This window comes from Tupaia chinensis, unplaced genomic scaffold, assembly GCF_000334495.1.
Source record: "Tupaia chinensis unplaced genomic scaffold, TupChi_1.0 Scaffold000494_1, whole genome shotgun sequence".
Classification (NCBI taxonomy): domain Eukaryota; kingdom Metazoa; phylum Chordata; class Mammalia; order Scandentia; family Tupaiidae; genus Tupaia; species Tupaia belangeri.
Genome location: NW_006160006.1, coordinates 3,038,746 through 3,056,022, shown reverse-complemented (window position 1 = coordinate 3,056,022; position 17,277 = coordinate 3,038,746).

The following is a 17,277-nucleotide window of genomic DNA, read 5'->3' as shown; positions in this document are numbered from 1 at the left end:
TCTGGGCCTCGACTTCCGGCCGAGACGGACGCCGTCCACCCCGACGTTGGCGATCTCGGACGCTCGCGGTGCCAGAGTCGGGGAGGGTAAGCGCGGTGGGCGGAGGAGCTGTCCTTGCTCCCAGGGCGCAGCGCCAAGATCAGTTTCAAAAAGGGATCTTTGCTAGTGTTTAGGCTCCCAGCAAACTAGGGCACGAGGGCAGTTCTGCTTGCTGCCTGCGTCCCTGAAAGGCTGGGACAGAACGAACCAGCTCTGAGATAGGGAGGCTGGGATCGGCCTGGAAGCCATCACACTCAACACTTAGAGCTTAAGAGCTGGCCTTCTTCCTTCCTCAAGCTCAATTTGTAAATGTCTGTGAGGTCACAGGTGTGAGGAGAGGGACGGAGAAGAGGTTTGGAAAGAAGGAAAATATGGGCAGAATTGGCACACATTTGAAGAGGATGAGGTGGGTGCCAAAGGGATCTGAGGACTTGGAGATGGAGGGGAGAGTTCAAAGTCTCAACGAAGGGAATTAGAGGGTAGATGCCTTGGTTAAAATAGAGCACTGACATAGTGTAACTAATTTCAAAAGGTTAGTGTTGAAGAAATGGAAATTTAATCATGGACTATTTTACATATATGCAAGAATAGGTAGGATATTATAATAAAACCCAAGGTACTGGGAAACTGACTTCTATAATTATGAATTAATTTTTAATCTTATTTATTTGTAGGTGCAACACCTGCACTTCTCTATTAATTTGGAGCATCTCTATCTTCATCTATAAGTCTTTGTTTATAATCATTTCCTTATCTTTTAAAGGACACTTTTTAAAATTAAGATAAGTGTAATAATGTTATCACAGCTCGAAATGATTAACTTAATGACTCAGTGTTGTGTGCTTTTGCCAGAGGGCACATACACTCATAGGAGAAAAGCTTTGTTTTCAAATACAGTCACATTCAGGAAGAGAGTTAGGGATTCTAGATATAAGTTTTTGAGGGGTTAGATGTAGGCTACCTATAAAGTAGGATGCTCTATAAACCTGAACCATATTGAAGAGTTCTGTGTTCATATCCAGAGAGCTCCCTGGGTATGATGCCCCCCACCCCCCACATGCATATGACTGTGGTCTGGATGGTGGTAAGTCCCTGTTGTGAGAGCTGCCTGTCTCTTCCTCTCACAATCATTAGAAGTAATAGGTGGATACAATTTATATACACACACATATATAATACATGCACATGATTTATACATGAGTTTTGAAAACACATAATGAAACTCAAATATCCTATGTCTCAGATACATAGGTAGATCAGGCTGGCCTTCTTCCTACTCACTATTGATAAGAAAATTCTAGATACAATCAAGTTCTATGTATAAATATTACACTGTGGCTCTTTTGAATATAGTCTTTATTTTTTTTTACTAATATTAGTAACACAAAATATTATCAAGTTCATAATAACCATTTTAGAAAATCACCACCTACTCACTCTTGAAACAGTTACCTATTTGTATTAGAAAATGATTTGAATCTTTAAAAAATGAGTTAAGATTTATCCTTGCTATATGCTCTTCATCTCTTTAATATTCTTCTTTTCCTTGGAATATGTTTGGTTGTTGTTGTAGGAACCTGTCATTTTTCCTAGACAAGCTCCTGTAGCCTGGATTGGGTTTAGTGTAGAACACATGGCACTGATTTCCATCAACACTGATTGCTGAGGCTTTTTCCCAGCAAGAAGGCTCCATCGACAGGTGAATTTACAGTCACTGAACGTAGAAGGTGCAAGTGCTCAAAAGAGCAGTGACTGAAAGGGACTGTAACTCCTATTGGCAGCTGCTGTGTGGGTTGGGAGGTGGAAGAAGAAATACATTTGAGAAGGGAACACTTTCTTGAGATATTGGAAACACAGCGGGAGGCCTTCTGAGACAAAGGACTCTGAAGAGGCACCAGCTTCTCACCTTGCCCAGAATCTGGAGATTCAGACCTACTGCAGTGTCTCCTAAGACAGACCCCCACTCCCATACTATGGCCTGCAAAGCCTCTCTTGACAAACTCCAAGCAGAGGCCAGCTATCCTCTCTGCCTGGACTACCTGACAGACCCTTTGACCACATACTGTGGCCACAACTTCTGTGGCTCCTGCATTCACCAGAAATGGGAAGGCATAGAGGATATCTTCCACAGCCCAGTCTGCCTCCATCGCAGCCCTAGCCAGTAGCTCAAGAACACCCAGTTGTGGGAACCAGCAGTTAGCGAAATGGCTATGTTGCTGGGCTCCCACGTAGTCGACCACGGTTCGAGCTCTGGACCCGGTACTTAAAAAACTCACACCAGGTGCATGTGCGTGCGTGCCCAAGATCCCAAGAGGAGAATGGAGGAGAAGGGATTGCGGCGTGACCATCCCCCCTGGGGGGGGGGGGATTTCTCGCTTTCTGTCTCTCTGTCTCTGTCTGTCTGGTGAGCGCACGCGCCCTATAGTGAAAATCTCTCAAAAAAAAAAAAAAAAAGAACACCCAGTTATGCCACCTGTGGTGCCCTGTGCCCTATGGGCACAGAACAGCCAGACCCTGGTCCTGTTCTGTGAGGAAGAACTGGAGCTTCTGTGGCCCTGGTGCAGTGTCTCCTCTGACTACCAGGGGCACTTCCTGGTACCCATCAAGCAAGCTGCAGCAAGTCACAGGAAGAAGCTCAGAGGGTGCCTGGGGCTCCTAAGGAAGCAGGAGGAAGATGCCAAAAAGGAGCACAAAATCCAAGAGTCAAAGTCTTTTGAAGTGACTTGGAAGATGCAGAAGTGGGGGGCAGAATTACACTCTGAATATGAGGCATTTGAGCATTTCTTGCAAAAGGAGAAAGCTGTGATACATGCCAGGTTCCTTGTTGAAGAGAAGGCTGTTGAAAATCTAACTGAACACAGAAGCCAAATTCGAGACCATATAACCACTCTGATTAATCTGCTAAGTGAAGTCACAAAGAAGTATTTCCAGGCAGACCTGGATTTACTGAGAGGCATTGGCAGTATCTACAATACCTATGAACACCTGAAAATCCTCACACTGTACATACATGAATTAAAGCAGGAAAACTGCACTGTGATTCTACATTACTTTGTGATCAGCACATTTCAGCCCAATTTGACATTTGACCCAGAAACTGCTCTCCACAAAATTATCTCACAAGATAAGAAAACTGTAATATTTCAAAATAATTCAATCTGTCCTCAGAATTCCAAGGTATTTACTCTTTACCCAGCTGTCCTGAGTTCTGAGAGATTTGATGCTGGCAGGCACTTTTGGCAAGTGGAAATGAGAGGCATAGGTGAGTGGTCCTTAGGTGTGTGTAATTTTCCCCAGAAGTATTCTTCTATCACCTTCTCCAAGCAATGGCTGTTGGCAAATTCAGCTCTGGGATAGTATATACAACACAGGGGATTTAGTAAACCTCAGATGGATTGGCATTTTTCTGGACTATGAGTTGGGAGAAATTTCATTTTACAATTTGAATAATAGATCCAACTTGTATACATTCACTGTAAAGTGCGAAGAAAAGCTCATGCTCCATTTCTCCATTGAACCTTCTTCAAATTACCTTCTTGCCGTCAGTTTCATCACAGATAAATAATGAACTACCTGGAAAACCATGCTGTATGTTATGTTTTCTGCCTGTGTTCTTGCAGTTAACTTACAGTAAAGGGTTTTTGCTCAGTCCTTGATGTTTGACTGCTGACATCTTTTAATCCTTGACCATTTTCCCTTCTGTCCCACCATATTGATAGGACAGTCCAGAGCTTCCTCATCTGGTGCTGGTGAAAGACTCAAACTTAGCAAATACCTGTTGATACAGGTCCCTCACCCAGTGCCAACCCCTAACCACGTAGGACAGTTTTTCTCTGCTCTTATTTTTGGACCTACTTGGGTAGCTTCCCTGTTCTCAACCTAAAGTATTACCATGTGAGTAAAAAGATATTTCATACCCTCCTGGTGTACCATGTCATCAGTCTTGACATTTGAATCAAATTTTGAGTGTGGCCTATTTTTCCCCACAGTGGCAAGAGGGAAGACATTTCCATAACAGTTCCGTTCTTAGGACAGTTTAATTCCAAGATGCATGTTTTCTGTTTTTGTTCTCCAACTATGATGACTGGACGAAGTCACGTTTGGCAAGGTTCTTTCCTTCTCTGATGGGTGGGTTGAACCGAGATGAAGAAAGTTGATAAAAGATGTGAGGCACCAATGTCATTTTATTTATTAGCTAAGTTCAGGGGGCGCTCACACAGCTCATAGTAGGACTTCCAGAGTGCTTCCTCCCTGTTGAAGCTCACATTCTGCACAGGCGAGCTGAGCTGAGACAAGGCTGAGCCAAGCCAAAGCAACCAGGGTTGAGTTCCTGAACCAAGGCAGAGCTGAGCAAGACTAGCTAGCTAGCTAACCAGGTGTGCTCAATCTCTCTCTCTCTCTTTTAAAGTATCATTTATTTTATTTATGATCTTGAAAATTATTATTTAAATTTGACCAGAGAGAGAGAGAGAGACTAAAAGTAAGAAAGCAAACCACCAGGTCCAGGATTGGAACCACAGTTGGTCATGTGGGAGTCCAGCACCTTAACTACAATGCTACCAGATACTCCCCTCCCCCAGATCCCGTTCTCTTAAAAGTACTACAACCAGTAGTGGCTCATTGCCAAAACCAAACAGATACACATGCACATTACATGCAATAGTGCAAAACAGCAAAGTCTAATTACCTAACAAGTGTGCATGTACAGTTCAACTAACAATGTAAATGGTCTATCTTGTGGTCTTCAAACATGGTAAGATAGGAGGTGAGGGAGCCAGATTAAATCATCCTGATTCCATTTTCTCTACAAGTCACGTGTATTTTTCCTTCTCTCAGTAAGTCTGGTCTGAGTCTTGCTTGTAAATCCATCCATTGGGGCCTCACCCTAAACACCCTAATCACTAACATCTTCCCAAAAGGCCCTCCTTTCAGACAATAACCTGATTTTTGTTTTCATCCTAATAATCATGTTATAATGGCCCAACACATGAATTTAAGGGCACATATTCAAACTATATCAGTGTAGATTCAAAGCCAGGTGGTCTGCTTATCCATACATGATTGGGAGTTCTGGCAAGGGCTTCTCAGGAAAAGTAAGAACATGATAATTAGCTGCCAGAACTCTAAGATTACTGACCATATAGAGAATATATTCTATGTACTTAGTACAGGCTACAATCCTCAGTTTTGCTTATGCTTATCTGTAAGGAATGGAAAGGTATTTAGTTGAGAAAGAATAAATTTGTACATACTCTCAAAATATTCTCTCTTTGACAACATATACATAAAGTCAGTGATCAAGAAAGACCTCAGTGGAATTCACCTGCACAGTTGTTTTGTAGACACTTTCACTTATGTCATGTTGACTCTTCCTACCTTATCTATTCCCTGCACTGTACAATTGATAGTTGCCAAGTGCTAGTTATGAAGGCTTTGAAGAGGATGTTGATGATTTAGTGGCTATAAAATGATCACATTTATATTCTTTGCATGACAGGAAAGGGTTAGACAAATGTTGAATTTGTTGTAGTGGTCTCCCAGGCATTACAGTTTGCCTGGCCCTTGCCTCAATCTCATAGATGCCCCTTTTTATTGATTACTTTGCTTTAACCTTGACATCTCTTTCCTGTTCCTCTAAAACACCAGAGAGGCTTCAGTCTCAGATCCACTGCTCTTTCCTCCCACCTCTGTCTGGACCACTCTTCTCTGTGACCTGCTCAGCTTATTCCACATTTCCTTCAAGGCTTTGCTCAAACAAGAGTTTTGGAAAGAGGTTTTCCATGAAGACTTTAGTTAAAATTGCTGTTTCTCTCTCGCACCCCAGTATTTACCAGCTTCTCAATTTCTGGCATGGTACTGGGTGGAAAGCAGTCACCAGTCAGGGAGTCACTGGGGACTCTCAGTTTCCTCTGCCCTTGCAGAGCAGATGTGCCTTCTTTCAACAAGGTCTGGAGCACAACAAAACCCCACTACTCAATTCATTGTTATGGCCAAATATGACTCCATTCAGCCTTAATCTTTAGAGAGTCTTCTTTCCCTTATTCCATTGGACAGACTTCAGATACAATCAGCATCAAGGAAAATGGAAGGCTTCTGACCACAGTACTTCTCATCCTCTCTATCTTCTGCACCAAGAGTACTGAAGATTCAATTCATTGTCTCTTGTTTCCATTTACTATCCTTTCATCAGATCTAGACTTCGACAGGCTATTCTGGGAAGCTAGCCCTACATTTTCAATAGCAAAGTGATATTCTAATTCTGTTCTTTCTTTGCCCATAGCATTGCTCTTAGAGCCTCATGTATCTAGCTGTGAGAACTGAGAGAATTACTGCTCCTTCAGTCTTTAAAATCTTATTCTCAAATTTATCCAACAAGCTCATATTCTTCCTGAAATTCCTTTAAATGTCATTGCCCTCAAGAGAGACCAGTGAGCCTGCATTGGTGGGTGAGACATAACTCACTCCGAGATCCAGAGTACTCCAAACAACTGACCTTTCCTCCTGCATTTCAAAAGCATCTACTCCATCTACTCATCTAGTCCACATTGTGTCCCCAGACTAGTGAAGCATTGCACTGCAGAGCTCTCAACTCCTGTATCTTTAGGAGGGTGTGGTCCTAAAGCTTTATCCAGCCTGCAAGGCCTCTTGATGGCCTAGTGGTCAAGGCAGTCAAATCACATGTGACTGTACTAGATTTGAATCTCCTCATCCTAGCAGCTTGAAAAACTGAGTGTATGTGTGTACATGTCCCAAATCCCAACAGGATGGGAAAAAATGGAAAAGTACAGAATTCAGGGTGACCACGCCCATTCAGAGTGCTTTCTCCTCTCTCCGTCTCTCCAGGGAGCACTTGTCCTCTCTAGCAATTTAGTTAATTAACTAATTAATTGAAAGCAACCTGCAATAAATACAGCCTAGCCTGGTGTTACCTTGACTCCCAAGTTACTCATAAAAATAAGGATGGTACATTCCGAAAAAGAAGCCATTAAGGTTTATTTATTTATTTATTTGAGAGGTTTTTGCTATAGGGCATGTGTACTCACTAGAAAGACAGAGAGAGACAGAGAAACAGAAACTGAGAAATCACCCCCCGGGGGGATGGCCACGCTGCAATCCCTTCTCCATTCTCCTCTTGGGATTTTGGGCATGCATGCACACATGCCCAGTGTGATTTTCTTTCCTTTTTTTAGAGAGAGATTTTTGTTACAGAGTGCATGTGCTCAACAGAGAGACGGAAAAACAGAAAGCGAGAAATCACCCCCCTGGGGTTGGCCTCGCTGCAATCCCTTCTTCTCCATTCCCTCTTGGGATGTTGGGCACCCACACACACATGCCTGGCGTGAGTTTAAGCCACCAGGTCCGGAACTCGAACTGCAGTTGACTACATGGGAGTCCAGCGACATAGCTACTACACCAACTGTCGGTCCCACCATTGAGATTTATTTATTCATTTAAAATAATTGTTTATTTAATTTCATTTACTCATTTTTTTTTTTTGGAGAGGTTTTCACTATAGGGCGCATGCGCTTGTCAGACAGACAGAGAGAGACATAGAGACATAAAGTGAGAAATCACCCCCAGGGGGGATGGTCACGCCGCAATTCCTTCTCCTCCATTCTCCTCTTGGGATCTTGGGCACGCACGCACACGCGCCCGGCGTGAGTTTTAAGCCACCAGGCCGGGGACGGGAACAGCGGTCGACTACATTACGCTAACTGCTGGTTCCCCTCATTCATTCATTTTTAAAATTTGACCGGAGAGTCACACAAAGAGAGGGAAAACGAGAAAGCAAGCCACCCGGGACTGGAACCGTGGCTGACCCTGTGCAGTGTCCAGCACCTTGACCACCGCACCACCTGCTGGCCCCCAGCCATTGAGATTTAATCAGCTGAGGCCCACTGACTCTGGGCTCTGATCTCCGAGCGGGGGCGCCCAAGTCTCCTCCGGCTGTTTCACACGTCCCTCTCACCAGGCTCACTGAGCATGCGCAGGCCATTCCCCGCCCATTTCCGGTGGCTCCACCAATCACCGCAGGCCAGATCGCGCCTCAGACGCGGGAAGCCGCGGGAAACCGCGGGCTGAGCGCTGCGGCCCTGGGCGAGGATCTGCAGAGCTGGCAGTGCAGGGTCGGACGGTAGCCGCCTCGCCTGTTCCAGGTAAGCCGTGTCCTGGAGCAGGACAGCCGTGTGCACGGCCAGCGGGGCCTGGCGGGAGGCCTGACTGGCAGGGGCTTCCTGGGCGTCCACCGGGAGCCAGCCTCCGGGTTGCGACTCGCCGGCTGCGTCTCCTGGATCTGGTAGAGCCGCGCTCAAGAAAGAGTGCTAGATCTGCGCTCGGAATCGCGTGGCTGGGATGGCGCTTGTGGGAGCACGTTACCAGAACGTCAAAGAAGGTTCTGGTCGGAGCGTCAGCTGGAAGTAACCACGTGGCCCCCCAGAATGATGGTGGGAGTTCTAGGGAAGGCCCTCCCACCCTGTAGCTCCAGCACCGCGTGGTGGAGGCTGCCATCCTTTCGGCCCCAGGATCGCGCGGGTAGGAGCTCATCGCTGAAGTTTTCCCGTGAGACGTTTAGAATGTAAACTGTCTCGGAATCTGGACGGCAGGGCATCTGCCGCAGGTTTCATTTGTTACTCTGTTTGCTGAGCTCACACTAGCACGGACTAGGTGCCAGACAGCATTGGAGTAGGGAGACGAGCTCTAGGGAAGAGTTCAGACCATGCCCGCAGGCCCTGAACTACACGCAGACCGAAATCATGCTAGATCTCGGCCGTGACCTGTGATTTGAAAGGTATGCAGAGGCGGGAAATGAGCATGGTGCCCGTATGCTGCTGCCCTCTAAGCCTTGTTAGGAGGAGCTACCGGACATTGGAGGGTTGGGGACTGGAGGGTAAAAGGGTTAGATTTGCTTTTGGAAGGCGTTTCACTGTGGAATGAGGGGATGGAGTGTGTCAGGATAAGCAGAACCAGACAGGTGAAATGATATGGACAGATTGTAATCAACAATATGCTACTGCAGTTCGGGAAAGAACCCAACTTGGACAGAACTCAACTTTGATTTGTACAGGAAGAATGAGGGGAGGAGGGGGTTGAGTCAGTAGCGTCAGAGCGAACAGTTATGAAAAGTGGGAAAGGACTGGGCCATGTGAAAACATCTGGGTTTGCTAACTGGCACTTACCGAAGTTGGGCCCCTGCCCTCCAGTAGAGGCTGGGGGATGGAGCTCGCTGCGTCTTCAGGTGTTGGCTGGAACAGCCTGAATCCCTCTGGCAGGCACTGCAAGCCTTAAAGTTTCAGTAGCTGGCGTTGTCCTGGGAATGAAGCCTTGAGCTATTGGAACCATGTTAGTATTTAGTTTACATCTTTATGGACTGTCATGGCTTGGAGTAAGGCTTGGGTGGCAATCATCGCAAGAGAAAAGGAAAGTTTATTGAGCAAGGGTACGCCAGGGTCTGCGCCCGATGTGCTTCAGCCCTCTGGCCAGAAAAGAGGCCTTTTATGGGGCAACTGATGAAGCTATTTTGGGAGATTGTATATGAGCAGACACGTAGGTGTGGTTAGGCATGATCAGCACATTCCGCACTTACCAAACATTTTGTGGTTTTTATTTTATTTTGGGTTTTAAGATCCTGTGTTTGTTCTGTGTCCTTGTGTGACAGTTTTTGGGTCAGCGTGCCCTTATACCAAGGTTGAGACCTAGTTGAGAAGAGAGTTCAGAAAAGTCTGGGTAGAGTTTAGTCAAGGAGAAACTCTGTCAAAGTGCAAAGAGGTAGATTTGATAGAGGCTGATGTTTGCAGCTGAGACTAGGACACTGGCTCACAAAGCTGTGCTGTCCTCCTGTGTCCTGAGTTCGGAAGATGGCTCAGAAGAAATCGGAGTATGTGGGGAGTACCACTAGGTACCAGGTACCATTAGATACCAGGATTTGTTTTTTTTTTTCAAACAGTTTTACCTGAAATATGCTTTTAGATACCAATATAGTTGTTCTTTCTGATTTCAAAAATTCCAGTCATATGTGGCAAATATATTGATTGTATATAGCTTTGTGCAAAATTCTTAAAACCTCTTTACATTATCCAATCCAAAAGCGTTCATTAAGCATGGTATTATAAAACAAGGACTAGAAGCTTACACAGTGACATCAGTACTTATAAGTTACCACCATTGCTATTGAGAAATACTATCATTCTTTTTTAGAATTATTTATTTTTATTGTTTTGCTTGTTTGTTTGTTTTAAATTTGACCAGAGAGAGACAGACACAGAGAAAGTGAGAAAGAAAACATACAGGGCCTGGACTCAAACCGTGGTCAGCCATGTGGGAGTCCAGTGTCTTAAGCACCATGCCACTTTTCTAAAAATATAATACATACTGTCTCTTTGGAATTAGAATGTAGGTGACTATTTCTGCCAAATCACTGCCACGAGCAGTTAACATTAATAACTGTTCTGTTGGGTCAAGAGGAAAGTCGTGACACATTTTTGCATAGAAAAACAAAAATGTAGGTCATGACTTTCCTGATAACCTAATAATTACTGAGAGGAATAATGAGAGAGAGTAGCTTTTAGGCTAGACTAGTGTTATGTATTGTGATTCCTTTTTTGAAGGTTAATTCCTTTCTTTTATTAATTCAAACAATGACTTGTCTTCTGGTTTGTTGAAACAGTAAGTGAGACAACATTTGCCACAATAATGCCCGTCAAAGTGGCTGGCCGTAAAAACCCCAGCACCACGTTCATCTGAAGGGCACTCCCGATTTTGCCATTTTCATCCACCTTGTAGTATTTCAGGACAGCCAGCGTAAGCTTCTTTCTCTTCTGCTTATTCTTCTTGGGAGTGGTATAAGACTTCCTTTCCTTAGCACCACCACAAAGTCTCAGCACAAGATGAAGCGTGGACTCCTTTTGGATGTTGTAGTCAAAGTACGCCCGTCTTCCAACTGTTTGCCAGCAAAAAACAGTCTGCTGATCGGGAGGAATTCCTTCCTTACCCTGGACTTTGGCTTTTACATTTTCTGTTGTATCCGATGGTTCAACCTCGAGGGTGATGGTCTTCCCTGTGAGGGTTTTTACGAAAATCTGCATCTCGGTGGTGGTCCCACCACAGACGGCAGATCGGAAAGGCTGTGTTGTGCGTTCTACAATAGAACGTGACATAATGTAAATATAGGCAGCTAGGCCGGACTTCTAGTGCTCTTTTTACTTAAAAATTTTATACGGTTTTCTTTTTTGTTTTAATTTTGCTATAGTGTGCATGTGCTCACTAGAAACAGAGAGGGGGGGGGGAGAGAGCGAGAGAGAAGAGAAATCAGCCCTCAAGAGGGATGGCCACTGCACAATCCCTTGAGCCACACACAGCCAGCCATGTGGGATTCAGCCGCCTTAACCTCCACACCTCTGGCTGGCCCTATAAGATTTCCTAATACTGCATCGTCCACTTCCAGTTATGGTGATTTCCGAAAAGGACTTTCAGGCTTGGAATACAACGGTATGGCTCTAATTTATTATAGGAAAGGAATATAAGCAGAATATAAGCAAAGAGCAGGTGTAGGGATGGGATCTGAAGGAAACGGATGGGATCTGAAGGAAACCAATACAAGCTACCAAAAGTCCTGTCTCAGTGGAGGTCCTGCTGGGGCATGCTTAACTGCTTCAGGGAGAAGTCATGACAACACAGTGAGATGTTGCCCATCAGGGAAGATCATTAGAGACTCATTGCCTAATATTGCCTAAGGCTTTTATTGGGAATGACTCATGCCAGGCACCTCTACCTAGCTCATAACGAAATTCCAGATTCTCAGAACCAAAGCGTATGTTCACCAGATACCTCACTGTACAAATGCTGTAGGCACAGTGAGCCATTTTTATGAGGGAATGGTGGGACCCGTAGAACACTGAAGTTCCTAGTCATAAGCCGTGTGCCAGCCTAGCCTAGCAAGCAGCCGTGTATGTAGAGGTTGCAGTCTTAGGCACGCTATGTTCATTCTTTTATGTACCATACCACTTATTGAATATCTGTTCTGGGGTGGGCACTGGATCATCCTTATGTGTATTTTCACTTAAGGCTTCTTACTTTGTGAAATAGAAACTAAAGCTCAAAGGAATTAAGTTTGCTGGTTGATGACATAGCTGGTTAAGTGGGAGCATTAGGATGAAATACCAATCTTATTAGTGACTGCTGCCTAATATTTTGTCTAGTATCTGTTTACACCATCACATATGGCCTTATAAATCAGCACTGTTCAGTGGTTTGTCAGCCTAATGCTTTACACAGAAATGAGAAGTCACGACATATTACTCTCTCTTTTTCTTTCTTTCTTTTTTTTTTTTTTTAGACCACAGATTAATTTATTTTTAGCACCCATCATGTCATGAATTCATAGGGAATCGGTTCCAGTAGCTCAGGCTCCTTTCCATTGGTTCTCGCAAAGTGTGCTTCTCTGGGTGAAGCAGGCTGGCGCTTTAGTTGAACCCAGGTACCTTTCTCTTCGGCTTCTTTCTTCTTCTGGTCATTTTCCTTCACACGTTTTAGGAAGCTATTGGTGCCCTTAGAATGCTTAATATGCTCAATATGCACATTAATTCTCTTGGCAAGAATCTTGCCCTTAACTTGTTTGTTCATAATAATGCTAACAGCATGCTGGGTAACATTGTAGACTCTTCCAGTTTTGCCATGGTTACATTTGTGGGCATTCCTTTCTGAACAGTACCCATTCCCTTAATGTCTACAATGTAACGTTTCTTGTAGATTCCCATAAATGTTGCCAAAGGAACAGCTCCATGTTCTGTAAAAGGCCTAGAGATATTATCGGGTGCCTCTCCTCTTTTACTTTGTGTTTGTCATTTTGGTTAATTACTGGAAGCTGCAGTTCCAGCCAAAAGCGACTTATTACTTTTCTTTCTGACTGTAAACAAGGCACTATCCACATGTACATGTTTAAGCCCTGGATGCTACACTGACTTAGCCAGGAGGATCTGGGTTTGTATCTAGGTTCTGCTCATTTCTGGTAGTGGTCTTAAACTCATTTGCAACATGGAGACAATACTTATTCTGCAAGAACGTTATGAGGATGGAACTGTGTCTATGTACCGAAGTTAACTTGCATATCATTCCCTACTTTAAACAAACCTTCATACTCAAGACTGGTCCAAGTGCTGTCGTGTTTACAGCTAGCTGATGACAGCTAGTTACAGATGTATTTGTTGTATTTCTATTCCAGTTTCACCTGACTAGTTAAAAAAAATTATTTGGGGACCAGCAGTTAGTGTCATGACTATGTCACTGGACTCCCATGTAGTCGACTGTGGTTCAAGTCCTGGTCCTGGTGGCTTAAACTCACGCCGAGCGTGTGTGACTACATGCCCAAGATCCCAAGAGGACAATGGAGGAGAAGGGATTGCTGCGTGGCCATCCCCACTGGGGAGTTATTTCTCGCTTTCTGTCTCTTTGTCTGTCTCTGTCTGTCTGGCGAACGCACACACCCTATAGCAAAAATCTCTCCAAAAAAAAAAAAAAAATTCATGGGGGAGCCAGCAGGTAGCATGGAGGTTAAGGCACTGGATCTCACATGCCTCACTCTGCAGTTTGAGTCCCATATATCATGGCTTGAAAAACACATGAGTTGTGTGTGTGTGTGCATGCCCAAAATTCCATGAGAGACTGGAGGAGAGCGGATTGCAGTGTGGCCATCTGCGCTGAGGGATGATTTCTCATTTTTCCTCTTTCCAGATGCCCTATACCAAAATTCTAAAGAAAAAAGTAAAGTAAAAACAAACAAACAAAAATTTATGGGGCCAAAAGAGTGACATGACAGAAAAACATAACACTTTACAAAGTAATCCCACACAAGAAGGTTCTTGGTTTGCATCCAGAGGCCACCAGGAGTATGCTGAGCACATGCCTGCCCATGAGCCCAGGCTGCCCGAGGCTAGTGGTTGATCATACATCCACCCTTGAAGAATCCCTTGAACAAAAAGGACCTATGGCAGGAGACCAGCAGATGGCATAATGGTTATGTCTCTGGCCTCCCACCTAGTTGACCACGGTTCGAGTCCCAGACCCAGCAACTTGAAACTCAACATGGGGCATGTGTGTGTGTGCATGCATAAAATCCCGAGAGGAAACTGGAGGAGAAGGGACTGGCGTGGCCATCCCCCCTGGGTGGGTGATTCTTGCTTTCTGTCTATGTCTCCAGGGAGCGCACACACCCTATAGCAAAAATCTCTCAACAACAACAACAAAAAAGGGCCTAGGGCAGAAGTTTAACTACATTAAAATCTGGTCAAGTCATTGTGGCCCTCACATGACAAGAGGACATGCCATGTGGCTTTAGGGATTCATCTGTGTAAATTTTGACCAGTGCTGGTGGAGAAGGATCCAGGCTATAGTGTTTAATGAGTAAAAGGCAAAAGAGTGTAAAACAAAGTAGGACATGTTTCCAATACATAGACACTGAGGACTATCTTTAACATATAGAGGAATTTGTATGTTAAGAAAAGGACATCCCAGGGACCAGCAGGTGGCGTGGCGGTTAAGGTGCTGGACACTCCCACATAGCTGACCAAGGTTTGAGTCCTGCACCTGGTGACTTGCTTTCTCACTTTCTCTCTCTCTCTCTGGTCAAATTAAAATGAATGAATGAATAAATTAATTAATTAAATTAAAATTTAACAAAAAAAGACATCCAAGAGTAATGAGTGAAGGACTTGAATACACATGTCAGAAAAAATTTATAAAATCCAAAGAATATGGAGAAAAATGCTCAACTTCATTCATACTTAAAGAACTGCAATTTGAAACAATGACATATCCATCAGATAGGGATGATTAATTACAGTAACACCACAATTGCCAAGGGTATGGGACAACAAGCTGTATAAATTCGTACAATTCTTTGGTAGTGGACTTTCAAATAATTGGTTTTCATTATAGTTTTTAACTGTAATGAGTCATGATGCTATTGCCACTTGGAACACACATATACATCTGTAGCCAGCCACCTGTACACACACCCATATACGTACACATTCACAACAAAATGCTGCTATGCCTGTCCTGGGTCAGGGCTACGTCTTTCTGCCATTCACCTTTCTTCCATATCGAACCACATTCGCATCCTCCTAAAACTAAATTCTCTGTTGTCACTTCCTGACTTGAGACCCCATTATCAACAAGATAAATGCGGACTCCTCAGCACAGCATCGAGCCCTACAGATCTCCTCCATCCACTTTTCTACCCCTGTCCTGCCTCACAGTTGGCCAGCACTACAAATGGTGGTTGGGCTCTTTGGGTCCTGGTGCCCTTCCTCATTCATTTGCTTGGAATTCCTAAAACCCTCTACTACTCTGGGGTTCTTCCAATGCGGAGCTCCTGCAGTGAGTGAACCTGAGGTTACTGCCATTTCGTGTTTAGCCTAGAAATGCTATTCTTCTCCCTCCTTAGAATGTGGGATGAGAACCAAAGTCTTTACTTTTTGTATTCACAGTACTCGCACTATAGGCACCGGCACAGTAAATAGGGTACTTAACATATTTAAGTTATCTGGCTTATTTTTCTGTTTTGCCAGTTCTAATATTGAGTTTTATTTATTGTGTATGTGTTCATTAATGAGTTCTGAAAAGTGTCAGTGATTACATGGACATTACATCAGAACCCGAATGTCCTAACTTTCTAATTATACCTCTCTCTGGAAGGCAGAGCTCAGCCATTGACTCTCAGGAACTGGAAAGAGATCCAAATTTAATTCAAAAATAAGAATTAACTATGTACCATTGCCCTTTTCCTTCTGAAAAGGAAAGCAGTTGAAGGCAAAGTTTATAGACTCTTCTGGAACATAGAAACAGAATTCCACAGAAGGCAGAGTTTGAGACATACAAAATACAAAGAGGGACAGGGAAGGAAAAGGAGGGGATTCAAACAGAATCTGAATTTTAAAAATACAATCTGGCTTTAATTTGCGGATGTTGTTATTTTAAGGATTCAACTGGATTGCTGACAGGTGACTCCCAATCATCTTTATCTTAGTAGAAAACTTCTAGAGCGCTCAGCAATGGCTGTATCTAAAAGAAAGAGGTATTCGCCCTCCACAAGTGACAGTGGATATAACCAAATGAACCTGTGCAGTTATATCAGTACATTCCTATATAGTATGTCTAGCTTTTTTCTTTGTTTTTGTTTTGTTTTGTTTTGTTTTACCATAGGGTGTGTGTGTGCTCGCCAGAGAGAGACAGAGAGAAGGAAAATGAGAAATCACCCCCCAGGGGAGCTGGACACACTGCAGTCCCTTCTCTTCCAGTCTCCTCCTGGAATTTTGGGCACACACACAAATGTACCTAGTGTGAGTTTCAAACCACTGGGCCCAGGACTCAAACCATGGTTGGCCATGTGGGAGTCCAGCATCTTAATCACACACCACCTGGTGGCCTCATATCTAGCTTTTTAAATAAAATCTTGACTATTCAGCTCATCGCCCAAAAATATTAACAGCTTACACAATCACACATATCCCCTCCACTCATATTAAGACTTTAACCTAAAGTCCTCCTGGGGGCAGCATGTCCTGGGAAGGTCCTAATGGTTTAAATTAAAGGGGCCTATTAGAAAAAATGGGAAAATAATGCCATTTACTCATAAAAACACTTCATTTTAACTAGAAAATTAGATATTTTAATATTTATATAAATAGATACATTTTCTTTTTGTCATAAGTTTGAAGTATAACTCAAAACTTAAAAAGGAATCTTTTTTCTTTTAAGACAGATGTCAAACCACAGATTTCTTTCCTATAACAGAACTTGACTCAATGAAGGTGTAATCAATACTGAAATATATGGCAACTTCTTGAATAAAGGCAAAAATAAGGTGAGATTTCTAAATCCTCCTCTCGATTGTTCAGCCGCTGCTAACAGAAGGTGCTGCCGGTGTTAGCGGCCAGCACTGGTCAGTCTAGGAGTAGTCCAGGTCATCGTCATCTTACCTCTAAAGAACCGAAAACAGTAGTTCACATCGTGAATCACCGTAAGACCTTGGTCCTAACAGTAAGGGGATTCGCTGTGAAAGCTACCTGGCCCAAGCTGTCATCCAATACACATCATTATATAAAATACCTACTATGTAAGTAGGTCTCTACAGGGAAAAGTACCAGCCACAAGAAATAATGGCTTCTCTCGTCAGCTTAAAAATAGGAAGAACTTACTTGACTAAAACCCTGTTTGTATCGTCACGTCAGACTTTCTGTATAA